This window comes from Columba livia, chromosome 2 (assembly GCF_036013475.1).
Source record: "Columba livia isolate bColLiv1 breed racing homer chromosome 2, bColLiv1.pat.W.v2, whole genome shotgun sequence".
Lineage (NCBI taxonomy): Eukaryota > Metazoa > Chordata > Aves > Columbiformes > Columbidae > Columba > Columba livia.
The window spans coordinates 31,940,679-31,956,464 of NC_088603.1; the positions used below are offsets into that span (position 1 = coordinate 31,940,679).

The window sequence follows — 15,786 nt, forward strand, 5'->3', positions numbered from 1 at the left end:
ACGCGACATTTAAATATATTTAAATACATAAATAAAATTCTATACAATGTAAAATTATTCTTGAATAAAGCTGTTTAAAATGTTCACATGTAAGAAAGTTACTGCACTACTACAAGATGTGTGTAATAGAATCATAGAATCATTTTGGTTGGAAGAGATCCTCAAGATCAAGTCCAGCCAAGAACACTGGCACTAAACCGTGTCCCTAAGAACCTCATCTACGTGTCTTTTAAACACCTCTAGGGATGTGATTCAAGCAATACTAAAGGGAACATAATTAGACACAGAATATTTTGACTACAACTCAGTTTCAGTCCACAAGAGTTCTTTCTAAGTGAATAATCTAATTTCTAACTTCAAAACTTTTGGAATATATTTTAGTTTCATTGCAAGTATTAGTTGCTTTACTCAACAAGTTTATTTTTAATAAAAGTATTCAGAAAATACGAAACACTGGGATTCTGAAGAATTTTTTTATAGATGCTTTTAGCCTGAAATGCAATCACTTACCTGGAATTTACCCTACTTGGTACCTAGTACCTGAGGCGACAACCAGACAAACCAGTGATTCAGCCTTCTCCTTCCTGTGCTGTACGTAACGTCTGGGCAACTGCTCTAAGAAAACACAATCATCTAGCTATTAAAACTGATTTTAGATTCCTTTAATACCTCTAAGCTATGCATTGCTTTACTTCTGCAGCTTTTTGCATTAAGAGATGCAAAGTCTTTTAAAAAAATCTCTGAAAAGGTCAAATCTAATCTCAAGCCCAACTCAAGACATCCATTTTCTTAACAACTTTGTAAGGTAGGAATGCCTTGGAAAGCCAGTCATGGCCCAGGGCAAACCCTGCCATATGGATGCACATGTGCACAGGAGAAGCTTCTACTTTTACCACTTCTTTTTGGGGCATGAGAAACACCCTCCAGAAGGGCTCCTAGTCTTCCTTACAAGATACAAGGTAGTGGGTTCTCCTGTGACCCACCTTGCCACACTCTTGGGTAGGACTTTCAGGTACCAAACACTTCATACCTGTTGTTTGGCATAAAATGGAGAGTTGGGCACATGAACAGCAACAGGCAAGGAACTTGCCTCATCATTTTCCAACTCCTGAGAGCAGGCCAAAGGGGTTAACAGGCTTCAGTACAAATACAGGGAAGTGGTAAAATACAAAAAGCATGAACTATGCTAAACAGTGCTACAACAGAACCTCTCCAGCCTCTCAGTACTACACAGGCAGCACTCACTATAGCATCTCTAAGCCACATACAGTCCTTGACAACACAGAAGTTCAGCTTTTGCCACTCCCCCAGGTTCATATTAGCTAGCTTCCATGGTTTTGGTCATTTTCACAAAAGCTACATATTTGTCTGGAAACACCAAAATCCCTCTGCTTCTTGCATCATCACCTGGCTCCCCCATCAAAGGTTCAAGTGACATTTTCTCAAGTTTTTAAAAACTTCCCCCCACCAATCCATTTAAAGGCATGAGGCAGCATTAAACGAGATCTCAAATGTGTGTGTGTACACAGCATGAAGCAAGTGTATCAGCTTCTTGTATTTGAGCAGCACAATTTTATTTCAGGACAGCTTATGCACTTGAGCAGTGACAGAGCAGCACTTTGAGAGGAGCAAAGACAGCAAGAAAATGTGGCCCCATCCCTTACTCTCAGTGATGTAAGGGTGTGGGGTTGCTGAACTCTGGTTTCTGTTTGCTCCAAAGGTGAACTTTTTGAACGAGCAGGTTCAGCCCTGGAGTGGTGACAGACATTGGGCATGTGATAATTCAGCCTTGCTGGGTTTGTCTGAACAGCACATGGAAAAGAACAAAACCCGTCACTCTCAAACACGACCTTACTGTGGCACTAGTAAACTGCCTGGTAATTGTAACGTGCTTCCTCTGGCACCTCAAAGGCTCAGCATTAAGTTCCCATCATGTTCATGAGCAAGAATAACTACTTTTAAAATCACATTTGCGCTTAAAAATGGGGCTTCTGATTATTTAAAATAAGGCTTGTGGGCTAAGACAAACTGGTCTGCCCTCAAAAAGAACCACAAATAGTATTATGCGGGTTCATTAGAGCCAACCATTGAGTGCTGGCTGAGCTGTGTTGGTTATTAAGAACCAAAATTAGGTCAAATTACATAAGTATATCCTTTCCAAAAAAAGAAAGAGGCACATTTTCTGATTTTGCAGCAAATATCCCAGCTACAACATGGAGGAGGGAAAAAAGCATCCCTTCGGGGTCAGCTTCTGCTTCCTCATCATGCTCTTTGTTTTGTGCTGTGATACTAAAGCAAAAATGATCCTCTGTTCCTTACCAGCAACACGCACCTTTGAACCTTCACGTCAACAGAAACAAATCTGGGGCAGGCAAGTAATGCTGTCACCTGCAGAAGACATGACTCGTGACTCAGGCAGGCGAGCACTGCCAGGCTGCGTGTGTAACCTGTGTTCGGCCCTTGGCACAGATGACCTGCTCACTTGCTATTTCTTCCCAGCAGAAATCTGATTGCTGGCACGATGGCGGCCGTGGTTTCCTCCCACAGCAGGCCTGGTAGCTCGTGTCACACCATGCACTGACAGGGCTTTAAGATGCTCAGGCCCTTCTGGGTTTCTCTTCTCCAGTTTACTCACGTTATGCTGCAATAGGAAAGTCCTGAGCTTATGAGGGACCTCAGGAGCTTGGGTGGGAGCTGTACAGGTTGGAGTCTCACCTCCCTGCTGCTGCCCTGGGGCACCGGGTCCATGCTGAGAGAGCAGTATCCTTAGTACCAGTCAGAGGCAATGCAGACAAGAAGGAGAGTGAGGAGTACGTGCTTGCTTCCCTGCCACCTCTCCCACAAGAGGCAAGAAAGAAATGCACTTGTCAGTCTCAGCTGTCACTGAGCAGGACCACACGGATGGCTCCATTTTGCAGATATGCAGGACATGTCCCCTACGCACTGGAGAGGTGTTGGTGGACTGTATATGCCAAGATCCACCATCATCTCCCAGTCAGCATGAGGAAAGAGGCCAGTGTTGGAACTCCTAATATGACACAGCCGCAGACTGACGGGTAACATTTTGGTACTCGGATCTGTCACTCCCATGGCTTCAGGCTGCCAGAAACTCAGTTACCTCAGTCCAAGTGTCTCATTTAACAGTTCAACGCTAACGATTGCCACTGCCTCCTACAGTCATCACTGGCACTTGTGTTGATGGCGTTACAAGACCCGAGTGTCTGCACCCTTCACCCCACGGGACTGCAGGGTAACTGCAAACTGCTCCGGAACTCCCCTAACACCAAATTTCTCTGATTTAAGAACACACAGGAATAAAAAGAGAAAGATTTGACCCAGAATGAACAAATTTGTGTATCATGGCAACTTCATAATGATAAAATGCATCTGCATTGCAGTCTCTCCCAGCACATCGGTTGCCTGAGAATTTTCTGTTTATTTTTCCCTGATGAAGTTTAGGAACATTGCTGACAGGCCAACACAACTCTCTCCATATCATTACTAGTTATTGCTGGGATATTTGCATAATGGTGACAGCCATAAATTATGCCAGAAGAAATAACAAACCAGTATTGTTTCCAAGTATCCAAGCATATGACCAAAATAAGGTTTGTAGGCAGACCTATGTTATTAGACCCACTAGTCTAGCTGGGAAAAAGATCAATAAGCTTTCAAGCAAATCGGTCCCTCTCCAGGTGCAGCAGCCTTGAAAAAATAAAAACCAATTGAGAACAACTACTCTAAAATTTAGTTAGATTTGTATCAACAAGACCACCCAAGAGGAAATAGATGGTATTTATGATACTGAAGGATACTCTAAAGGGAAGTGGGCAGGAAGATAATTTATAGTTTGTGGAATAAATAGGACATGTCAGTGGAAGAAAAGTTAAAATATGCCACAGAATCTCTCTCTTTTACTGTGTCGATGACCTAAAGAAGTTCAAATACAGGAGATTGAGACCTTCCACTTTCACTCAAGGGCCACAGACAGCACTATGCTAATTGGGGAAAAAAAATGGTATTTACCATGTGGCTGGATACCCATCCCTGCACCAAGTCTGTCCCTACGATCCAGGGCCTTGGGATAATGCCAATGCAAAGACATCTTCTGAAAGAGCCTGGAGATGAGACTATACTGCCACAACCAGAAATTTCTCTTGCATCAAGAGATGGAAGCAGTATATGGATAGACCTGAAAGATCACACTTCTCTCAACTTCTGAATATTCAGAGTGTTTCAAAAAGATGGATCCAATTTCAAAGATACAGTGATGTCAAATTGAGTCTGTCTATCTTTTTGAAACACCCTGTAGAAACATTTTTTCTGTGGTTTTATTAAGGCAGTGGGATTCTGGGACTAACAGAAATCACGTTATATTTCTTCTTGCTACCACAGACTTCATATCTCCTGCATTTTGCATTGAGCATAAGACACCAGTGAATTCAGAAACCTCTGAACCTGTAAAACTCTTCCAGAAGAAACCATTAAGGCTCACCCTGCACCCAGCTGAGAACATCCTGAATTCTCTCTCCTCTCACAAAACACGCATAATTAAATAAATCCAACACAGAAACATCTTCTGCCCCGAGACAGATCACCTCTCACTTAACTCGGTATCTCACCTCCCTCTCCTTCACAGCTTAGCCCAGGTTTCCAAAAAGGCTGGGAAAACATTTTATCACCCTCGGCTCAGGTTCTGGCCCTGCAATCAGACACATCTGCCCTCCCGCACCGCTGCTGCTGAAGCCCCTGTGCAGCGGCATCTCCCACAGCCCCTGGCCTCAGGGAGGGCAGGGGGATCCCCAATTCCACGGGGAGTTCAGACCCCCCATTGGTGCCCCCTGCAGCCTGCGCGGAGTGCACAAACCACATCTGCTGGCACAGTTCCTCTGGTCCTCAGGGAAAACTGCTTTGAGCCCCAAAATAATCACAGCAGCCAGATTTGTAGGGACGAAGTCTCTGGAGATCCCAAACAGGCCAGTAGCTTGTCAGCACCTGGAAACACCACAAAGACAGAGGGAGAGGAGGAGTATTCAGTACTAGTCCCGAGAGAAGTATGGGATACAAAAAGCAAGACAGAAAAATAATTCAGAATAACTGCAGAAATCAAGGTCACGTGCTGTTACTTCTGCGCCAAAGAGCACATCTGTAGCGCTCCCTCCATGCTGCTGCTCTTCCAGTCACACTCAGGTCCCTGTTACGTTCAGCAGAGATCACTTTGTCTCCCTTTCTCTCCTTTTATTTCAGCTTTCAACTACATATTCAACTACATATTCAGCTTTCAACTACATATTCACACTCACTGTTTCCTTTACCTGTTTTCTTATTTTTGTTTGTGTGAGTGAGTTCTAATAGTTTCATAACAACTGGTTAAGGTTTAGTGATTTATGTAGCACTGTGTCATTATATTTGTTATAATTCAGTGTGTCATGACTTTTTCTTTGAAGAAACCTACCTGAAACAGTAGCTGATGGTGCGCCCTTAACTGAAGAATTCGAAGGGCAAAATGCAGCTCAAATGATAAACGCACACATCTGGATGATTTAAACTTAGATAACACATTCCTCCCTTTGAAGACTAGAAAATCAAATGGCCACTTGTTTATGCTCTGCCTGGGTGCAAACACCTTTAGATGCCACTAGGCTTGAGTAGGACCGATGACATGCAAGAATCAGACGTAGGCAAGGAGAATCGGCATGGATAAACCAAAGATAAATGAATATATCTACTAAAGAAGTCCTAAAGCAACTGGTTTCCACAGAGTCTGGGCGAGTTTGAAAGCTGTAAGCAGATACAGACAACTGACTGAACAGGAACACACGGTGGTGCTGATGTTTCAAAGCAACCCTTAATTTTTAACATGAAAAAGGCACAGAGGATAAGTATAGTCTTCTAATCCTCAGAGAGGAAGAAAAAGGAGGGCAGCTTCTCCCCATATCAAGGGAAGAAACCACTAGGGACAGCTTTCATAGTATAGATGGGAACGTAAAAATAAAGTAGAGGAAAAGCACAAACACAGTGCCTTCTACAAACATAAATGAGAGTGACGGCAGAGCAACAACTTGCCAGTTCAAGTCCTGTGACAGTGAGAGGGTCTGAACCATTCTGTAGATGACGTTTAAGCTGGAATTTTGTTTCCATTATGAAATTCATGGTAACTGTTCTCACAAGCAGTCACTTAAAATATCTGGAACCTGGAGATATTATGGAATTTATAAGGGTTCTTACTCCACGCCATAAAATGGAAATGTTGGAAAATCCATATATTCCCCCAAGATGCAGGCATCAGAACCAGAAACTCCATCCAGTTTTGGAAAAGGTATTTGAAGGGAGTATAATTATGTTACTGACCTTACTCTCCCCAGCCATCTTTCACTGCTGTGCTACCCTGTAACGTGCAGAAACACATTCTTCTTCAAAGGCAAACAAAAAGCCAGAAATGAGCCAACTCAGTAAAATAATATTAAACAGATCGGATAAAGCACTGTGGGGAAAAACAAAACATGATGATTGAATAAAAATATCAAATATGCTCTACTGCCCAAATGCAGAGGTGCCCACAGCATTTGGTTAGTGCAGGGCACATGCCTTTGACACAGGAAAGTCAAACAAAACAAGCATAAAGTCTAAAAGAACTGTCTTAGCAGTTTCTGCAGGACTTACCCAGTGTTTGGAGTAAACCCTGTACTTTTGAGGGATCTTCTGCTTTGTTCTGTCAGACTAGTGACCTTCCCATCCTTTGCCTCAGAGATGGAGACAACACTCAAGGCAGACATCAAGATACTTGGAAATACTGCACAAGTGACACTTATGGGGCTGAAGTGATGGAGTTTCAGCCCCAACATAGATATAACACTTCTAAGTACCAACAGTCAAAATTGAGGCTGGGAACAAATACTGCCCTGCTGCTGACAAGGAGAGGGCCATAAAGCCTACCTGGCTTCTGCTGGCCTGCTTCTATCATAATATCACTTGTACTAGCTAACAGACATAATATCTATTATCACTCACGTCAACAATCCCACTGAACAGCTGCAAAGAAGCACCACAGTGCACTTGTAGGTGGTCAATGCTCCAGATCTGCCTGCTCCCAATACGACGGATTGCTCACTCAACCTAAATTACATGAAATATTTCCTGGGGAAAAGCAGCCTTCAAAAGCATTTGAGTATATCATCTTTGTGTAAGGCTGGATCCTTTAAAAGATAGGTTCATATTTAAAATGGTTTGGTGCTGCTGACACAGCCTCGTTTTTCAGCTGCATCTCAGTTATTGCTTTGTCAGCTGCTGCGTCTCAGCGGCAGCACCAAGCACACTGTGAGCTGCTCTGACTTGGGCTGCTCCAGGGAAACAGTGCCATCAAGCTTCAACACCCTTCTAGAAGAAAAACCGCTCCTGTGGTGACAGGAGAAGGTGGAACTAAAGCGCAAGATGGTGTAAAAAACATATTCCAGCTCATACTGGGAAGTAAACTAATTCTTAACTTGAAAATCCACCATCATTTAAAAATCTCTGCAGAATTAAGTTTAGATTTACCTTTACATTTCCTTGGAATTCAGTGTACTTTCTGTGAAGCACAGTCATGGCAAACTTTCCCTCATTTGGTGATTATTCACTCATTTTCTTAAAATAAATAAAAACAAGAAAGAAAATAGAACAACATAAACCCCACTGTTTCCTTCCTTCATTCTGTTCCTGTTTGCTTCTCTAACTCTCTTGCGCAAGGGTTCTTGACCCATGTGAAAGTGCATAATTAAATGGAACCTGTATTAGCACACTAGCAGAACACTCTTCTCTTTGAATGTGTAAACTGTAAAGAAAAAAGCAACTGCATAGAAAAAATGAACAAACCAAAGTTAATACCAGCCAATTCAAACCAAATCATTTTTGACCGATAGCTGTCTTGACCAGCAACAACTAGAAACATGAAAAACCATAGCTCCAAAAGGGCAAACCCTAAATTAGGACTGCATGCTGGCAAGCCCGACAACAGAAAGAGGCAAGTCTTGGGACTCTGAGAAGAAACTTGGGTGAAATATAAGCCATGCCCTATCACCTCTTTGTTTTAGGAAAATTGTACCAAGTAAATTCAACTGACAGAAAATTCCTGTGTGCTAAAAGGATTACTTGCTTATTGCAGGTATCAGTATGTGACCATCAGCTTGTGTTATGTCCCTAACACAGATGTTTGGTCACTGATAGCAGAAAGCACTGACAGCAGACTTGATAAGCAACTAACCTGTAGGATAAAATCTGAAGTTTAAATGCTTAAGCCTATATATTGCTTAGCCTGCATAAAGTCAGAAACGTACCCCATATCAAGACAAACAGGCTGATTTTCACAGTGATATGGCTGCTACTGTGCTGGAGCTGGATGTACAGGTCAAGAGCAAAGCAGTAAGTTCCAAATAAGCACAAGACTTTAGGGTTTCACTGCCAACCCCTGGATATGTCCTGGTTTCAGCTGAGATAACTTTCTTCTAGTGACTGGCATGGTACTGTGCTTTGGATTTAGTGTGAGAAAAATATTGATAAAACACTGATTTTTTTTTGCGCTAAGCAGCTAAGGACTTTTCAGCTTCTCATGCTGGCCTTACAATGAGAAGGTGGGGAGTGCACAAAAGGTTGGGAGGAGACACAGCTGGGACAGCTGACCTCAACTGACCAAAGGGATATTCCACACCATATGATGTCATGCTCAGTATATAAAGCTGGGAGAAGAAGAAGGAAGTGTAGATGTTCAGAGTGATGGTGTTCATCTTCCCAAGTAACCATTATGCATAATGGAGCCCTGCCTTCCTGGAGATCGCTGAACACTCGCCTGCCAACGGGACATAATGAATTAATCCTTGTTTTGCTTTGCTTGCATGTGCGGCTTTTGCTTTAGTTATTAAACTGCCTTTATCTCAAGCCATGAGTTTTCTCATTTTTCTGATTCTCTCCCCAACCCCACTGCAGGGGACTGAATGAGCAGTTATGCGGTGCTTAGTTCCAGCTGCGGTTAAACCACAACACGATATCACCCAACACTCCAAGTATTAACAACAAATAAGGTTTGTTTCTTCTATTTCGTAGTTACTAGGTACATATTCCACAGTGAGCTGCATCTGCTTGCAAGAAGACTACTGGAAAATAAAGAGCTGTGCTCATAGATGACCATATTCTGAGCACTCATGTTGCTTTACATTTCTATGCAAGGGCCAAAAACCCTTTCAGGACTTTCAAGGGAAAAGATCGAACGATTAAACTGCTTCCTAGTTTGTCCCCAGCTTGTCCCCAGATGCTAGTGGTGATGCAGCAGAACTGGCTGGCAGTGGAAGGTTGTTTTCCTAGCCAGAAGAAAGAGTCATAGCTTTTTCTATATGCTCCTCATGCATGCTCAAAAGTACTGCATTCACATACTGACTGCACTTCACAGAAAACATGGAAAGAAACACCAGATACACAGAAATCTGACATTCTTTCTCTTCTCTCTGTGAATTCCTTTCACCTGTGGATTGCTGGTTTGGACCTGTCATCTCCATTCTCTCACAAGTGATCTATCCCACCTGAGCAGGGAGACAAAGGAAAATACCAGCTCATGATGTCACAAGTCAAAAAGGACACTCTAGCTCCTGAACAAATGACATAGGAATGACAATGGAACTGGGTTTATTTAACCTAGATGAAAGAAGGCTGGGGGCAGATCTGACTACATTCTTCCACTGTCTAAAAGGAATTAGAGCAAGGACAAAAGCCAAACTCTTCTCAAGGGCAAAAGAACAAGGCAATGGCCATAAGGGTAAAGTTTTCACCATGAGAGTACTCAAGCAGTTGCCCAACAGTTTGTGGCACTCTATCCTCAGAGATGTTCAAAACTTGCCTGGATGTGCCCCTAAGCAAACTGCTTTGGCCCAGAAGCTGGCTCTTCTTTGAGCAGCAGGTTGGATCAGACGACCCCTGGGAGCCCCTTCCAGCCTGTGGTTCTGCGACAGGCACAACAGACCTTGTCAGAAAGCTCACATGCACAGCATGAGCAGCAACACAGTCAACAGACAGACCTGGTGACAAGCACAGCTAAGCAGCTTTCACCACAAACTTGTTGCTTGAGCTTTCCTTCATGATGCACAGCTTTTCTCCCCATCCTCCCGCTCTCACAGTGCGACATCTTGCTCAGACCATTCTCTACTGTTCTTCCACATACTTGTAAACACTTTGGATTTCTGCTTCTTAGCATATGATGCCTGATTACTTCAGGATTTCTTGAAAGCCTCCTAGAGAATCACCTGGGAGGGCATTCAGCAGGTGGTATCAATTTTCGCTTCAAACCAAAACCAAGTGGTGATGGTTTCCACCTGAACCTGATAAAGGAATCTTTGGGATGTGATGGTAATGAGAACCTGTAGCAGATGTAACAGAAGACCAATAAAAACTGTAATTCATTTGAAATCTATTTATTTTCCCACTGCTGACACCCCACTGTCAGTCCACAGGCATTAACATGTCTTGTTAATCCCAGAGTTACTGTCTTAACTTATATTCGTTGCAGTTTGCTGGGTTTATTTCAGACCTGAAGAACAGATGTGACAGCAGATCAGGTGCCAGCACATTGCACTGATAAACTCCCCACTACAACAGGGTGAGATAAACCCTGTCTCCAAGAGACCACCTTCCCAGCAGTTATCCACCTCTACAGAGAGACACACAGATGCCCTGTACCCAACAGCACAAACAAATTTGGATTTGGCTGCAGGAAGCATAAAACCACTTTGCTCCCTAGATCTAGACTTCAGCCCTTTTCTTTTTCAGACTTAATCTAAACCCAGCCCACTCCTGGACATCCCAAAATCCTGACTTTGAACAGAAGGAATGGGCTTTGAGTCAAGCCTTTGATGTGCTACTATTCAAAATATCATTATACTGCTATTTTCAGCCTCCAGTTATTTGTTTCTTTAATACATGAGAGGCAACAAACTCTCCTGATCCTAGTCCTCTATCAGCTTAATTTAAAATGGATTTTAAATGTTCCAAAAGGCAATTCTTAAAATTAAGAGCATCAGAAAATCCCAAGAACTAGCTGCTGAACCCATAAAATGAGTATTTGCCTATCTTGCTATTTTTAGAAGGCTGACCTCCAAAATACACTTTTCCTTTACAGTCAGTGCCCTGGTGCTATCTTATTTCTTTGTTTTGTTCTGTTTTCTCCCATCTATAAACATCAAAGCAACAAACTTCACCAAGTCTGTCTTTTGTCTGGTAAGCCTTATTCATTGGACAATTCAAAAGACATGGGTATCAACTGAATTAACAAGTAGACATGCTATTGTTACACTCCAATGCTATTTTCACCCAGTGCATAGTAGATCCGCTGCGAATTATAAAGAACGGTTTAGAAAGTGAGGCTGGACATCCAGCTGCTCCATCCAGAACAATGGCTTCACGCTTGCCTGTAGCTGCTTTTGCTCCAAAGTAATCTCTCTTTTAGGTAGTTTTTTTGCAGTGATTTAACTTTCCAGGCTATTCCAAGAACTTAATGTCATTTTGGTCAGAAAGTTTCTCAAATAATATATTCATTATCTGTCTTTTCAAGAGCAAAGATGAACAAATTGTTATTTCATCACTAAGTAATTCGTAACCACTTGCTAGATTTATTAAACTGAACATTTTCTATGTCTTTGTGCTCTTAGAGGAGCTAATTTCTGGCCTAGTTGTGGGTTGCTGTAGCCACTGTAGTTAAATGGCCTCTTTTCCTGTCCTAATTTCCCTTTCTCAATCTACAATGCTCCTCTTCACTAAAAAAATAAATAAATAAAAATGCCAAATGGTTTTGTACATTTCTTTTTTCTTCCCGGCAGACAAGAACTTCTGATCCAAACAGCACAGGCAAGATTATTCTGCATGGGCAGAATCACCTCACCCTTGTGTCTGGCTCATAATCATCGACATGAGACACCACCACTCTACTTTGCGCATCTAGCCACCAGACAGCAAAGATCCACGCGACAGGTACCCCTACCTCAGCCACTCCTATTGCCTGGCACCAGAAAGGGCTTCTTTAAGGCTGGGGTGAAACGTCACGAATGTAACAGCACTGCTGGGAATCTGATTGTGTTCCAGGAAGCAGAGAGAAATTCATGACGGCATGCAAACACCACAGAGAATTAATTGCAAAACAATTCAGTGAATAACTGGGGTATGTCCCCAGGACATTTACACTGAATTTAGCTCTTTTAAAAAAAAAACAACCAAACAACAAAAACCTTGATTGTTACTGCAGATGACATTTTAAGAATATGTTTTATTTACTCCATATATTCCTGCTGTACTACTATGTAGTACCTGCTGTACTACTGATAACTAAGGTGACCAGTTGACATGACTGAATAACTGAGGTGGTTCAGGTGACCAAGATGACTCAGATTTCCCTTTTCAGTGCCACAAGAAATGGCCGGACACTGGAACCTGGAGAGATACAGTTGGTCATACACAGATTATAAACAGCATTTTACTTCACAGACTTTATTGACCATAATATAGATCCTACAGCCACCAAACTGTTCGCCTCAACACTAACATCTAAAAATGTCAACTGTATAAAACAACTACTTTGAAAACAATTTAGACAGACAGTAGATGCTTGGCTTGTTTTTTAGGGCTGATTCAATAAGCTTTAAAAACTATCCCATAGGACCTTTTTGCATATATAAAAGGAAAATAAGAAATTCCTTAGATGCTGCATCATCATAGCAAAAAGTACAGAATTACTGATTTTAACACTGTCATTTGCTGTTTTGATATAGTGTCTTAAAGGAAGCAAAAAGACCAGTGCTATACTTCTAGAAAATAACACCAAACCAAACAAAAATACCAAGACAAATGTAGCCAAAGAAGAAAATCGTGCAAGGTGCATTCCAAGTTTCCATAAAATCCGAATGGAATTAGCAGTGGTTTTAACATGCCTGATTGTCTTGCAATGCAGTTCATACTGTTTAGACGCATATCTATTTTTCCTACTATCACAAGTACTTTGCTTATACATTTAAGAAGAGAAAGTCAAATTAAAGTCTAACAACTACAAGTTGAGAGATTGCATGTGGCATTCCTACTCCTGGGAGCTTCTGGCTTTTTTTAACTCCATTTTTCCCCTCCCTGATTTTGATGTGCATGAGAGACTTTATACAAACAACAGGGGAAGAAAAATGACTTTACAAGACAAAGAATGAAATTAACTACCCAAAGTGCTGTCAACAGCTCACTGTAAACCTGGGAAAAATAAAGCGATAAAAATCAATTTCTGCAAACAATGTTTCACTTACAAAGTTTTAAACACTCCACAATAGCAGAGAGCAAGAAAAAAGGTCACACTGGCTGAATTTTAAGACAATAGTATATACTTTAAGAGAAGTTTGTACACACTTAAACCTTCAAAGTACAAATTTGTGCCTCAGAAGTGACACAGACCTTTAGATTTCATGCACGTAATAACGAAAACCAGCTGAGTTTGCATTCAGAGTGTTTCAGCAGAAAACCTCATGGAAACCACCCCAGCTGATGGGAGCTTCACAGGGAAACTAAGAGCAAAGTACCCAAACGGCTTCATTTGAAGCTCTTCTGACTAGTAAGAAGCTCACTGGCATTGAGCCCCGGGGGTAACTCTGCCTTTTCGCTCCCTTCTCGCCTTGCCGGAGCTTTTCCTTCTGTAATTCTGTGCGGCCTGTATGTGCACGTCAGCAGCATTACAAGTGCCCAGTGCGCTCTTCCCCTGTCGCAGTTTCCCATGAAAGAACGACTAATTCACGCTGTCCACAGCTGCTCCTGCTGCCAGCAGTGTCATTGAAAGACACCAAAGACGGGCAGGAGAACAAAGACTGTGCAAGGAAGCGGAGAATAAGCATCAGAAAAAGTGAGGGAAGAAAAGGAAAAGGCAAATTCTGCTCTTGCTTATGTCTGGCAGCTCTGGATTCATGTCACAGATCGGAGTGTCCTCCACACTTGTCCTCCACAGAGACAAAGGGTGAGGAAACAAATACTTAAGATCTTCACCTGGACCAGCTTAAAATAATCTTTAAAAAGAAAAAAAAAAATCAAATAAACTTCTCCTACAGAGAAGGAAAGACTTCCCTCCAAAAGCAAGACAACCATTTTATGACTAACAATTTGTAACTATCCCTTTAAACGAATTAAGCCAATTTAGTTCTAGCCAGAATATAAAATAAATTCTGCAGCCTGATAGGGAATAGGAGCACAGACATACCCCTGACCACTACCAGAAATTACAGCAGTCAGCACTGCCAAATGCTGTAACAGCAAAAGTATTATTCTGTATCTAAACCATATTATTCCAAGTCTGTACTATAACTTGTGAAGAGAACTGGAGGGAGAAAAAAAATAATAACTAGACCCCAGCTACATCTATCTCAGTTCCACTTACGTAACGGAAGCCTCTGATTATTTATATCAGCTGAACTGTGCCCCACAGTTTACAGTCAGAGGTGGGTAAAAACCAAGTTGCATTAGTCATAGTTAGACATCTACTTGAATCTGAAGAAGTAAACCTGTAATAGTTACTTTTCACCCACAAAGGGCTGTAGGAGCTGGTTCCCTTAATAAGAAACAGCAGCATTAATTAAGAAAGTGGAGGTACATCTTTTAATAATTAAAAGTGAAAGAGATCTTCTAAGAAGGGCAGTAGGTGATAATATTGAATAATTCAGCACTATAACCAAAGGAACAATGGTACAGTAACTTTAGATGTGCGCCTTTGCAACAAAATCCAACAAAAACATTTGATATGCTGATGGCTTCCTGTGTTCAGGAAGTGGTGTACATTCAAGGTACTCCTTCCTATTGAGAGGGCACCAAAAAGCTTCTGAAACCAGTGTTTACAACAAAATTAAAAACAGCTGGTAAAATTGCACTGAAGCAAGTGATTGTCCTGGGCTTACACTCTGCCAGACTAGGGCCCAAAAATCAGAGGTGCGGCCCTGTTAAGACAGTAGCTCCAGCCAGTAAATCTGCATTCCGAATATGCCAAATAGGCCAGAACATCGACAGTTTAATTAGCAAGAGGGAAGGAAAAACAAACAAACTAACCAACCCAAAAGAGCCCACCCCAAAACAAACAAACACAGAATCCCCAAAACACAACAGATTTGTCACTCACCCTGTCACTTCACAAAGCTCCAGCAGCAGGGATAGCCTGTGTCTGTCAAGTTGAGAAGCAAACAGAAAGCTTCAGCAGCTGTTGAACATTCAGATTTAATTTGTGGTCACAAATATTGGAGAATTTTAATTTGTTGCCTGGCTAGCAGCTGAGAGGTAGATATACACCAGTAAAAAAGGGATGAGTCTGCTATTGCACGAGACAAAAATGTGTGTTATATTTAATTGCAGAAGTCTGGCAAAATATCAAAGAGCACGAAAAAAAGACATTAAAAAAAAAACTGAGTGGCAGACAAGGACAAAGGCTGCTGCTGTTCAGCCTCCCTCTGTCTCAGTCGCTGGCAGGAATTATTAGCCTGCTGTGACTTCCCTTAGCAGACGGAGGCCAGCCAAATTACACAAAGCAGAATGCTCTTGGAATTTCCCTCTTAAATTGCTTTGATGACAAGCTCCTATTAAGAATTGTCGTGAATTCATCAGAAAGCAGATGCAGCTTCCTCTGCTTACTAGGAACTGACCATCACAACTTCTTCCCTGGCAACAAAACCCTGATGAAGGACAACCACCGTGCTATGTACCCTTACAGACATCCCAAGGGAAGAATGGTTGTTTCCTTGTCTCTTTGTGAAGCCCTGCAAAAACATA

General features: G+C 42.0%; 1 long non-coding RNA gene across 1 annotated transcript; it reads right to left on the reverse strand.

Annotated features, from left to right (window-relative positions):
* Window positions 1–1,552: 1,552 nt before the first annotated feature.
* LOC135578449 (uncharacterized) lies at window positions 1,553–15,665 on the reverse strand. Its single transcript, XR_010470059.1, has 2 exons — window positions 15,143–15,665; window positions 1,553–4,995 (listed from the first exon to the last, which is right to left on the reverse strand). It is a non-coding gene; the product is annotated as an uncharacterized LOC135578449 (long non-coding RNA).
* Window positions 15,666–15,786: the final 121 nt, after the last annotated feature.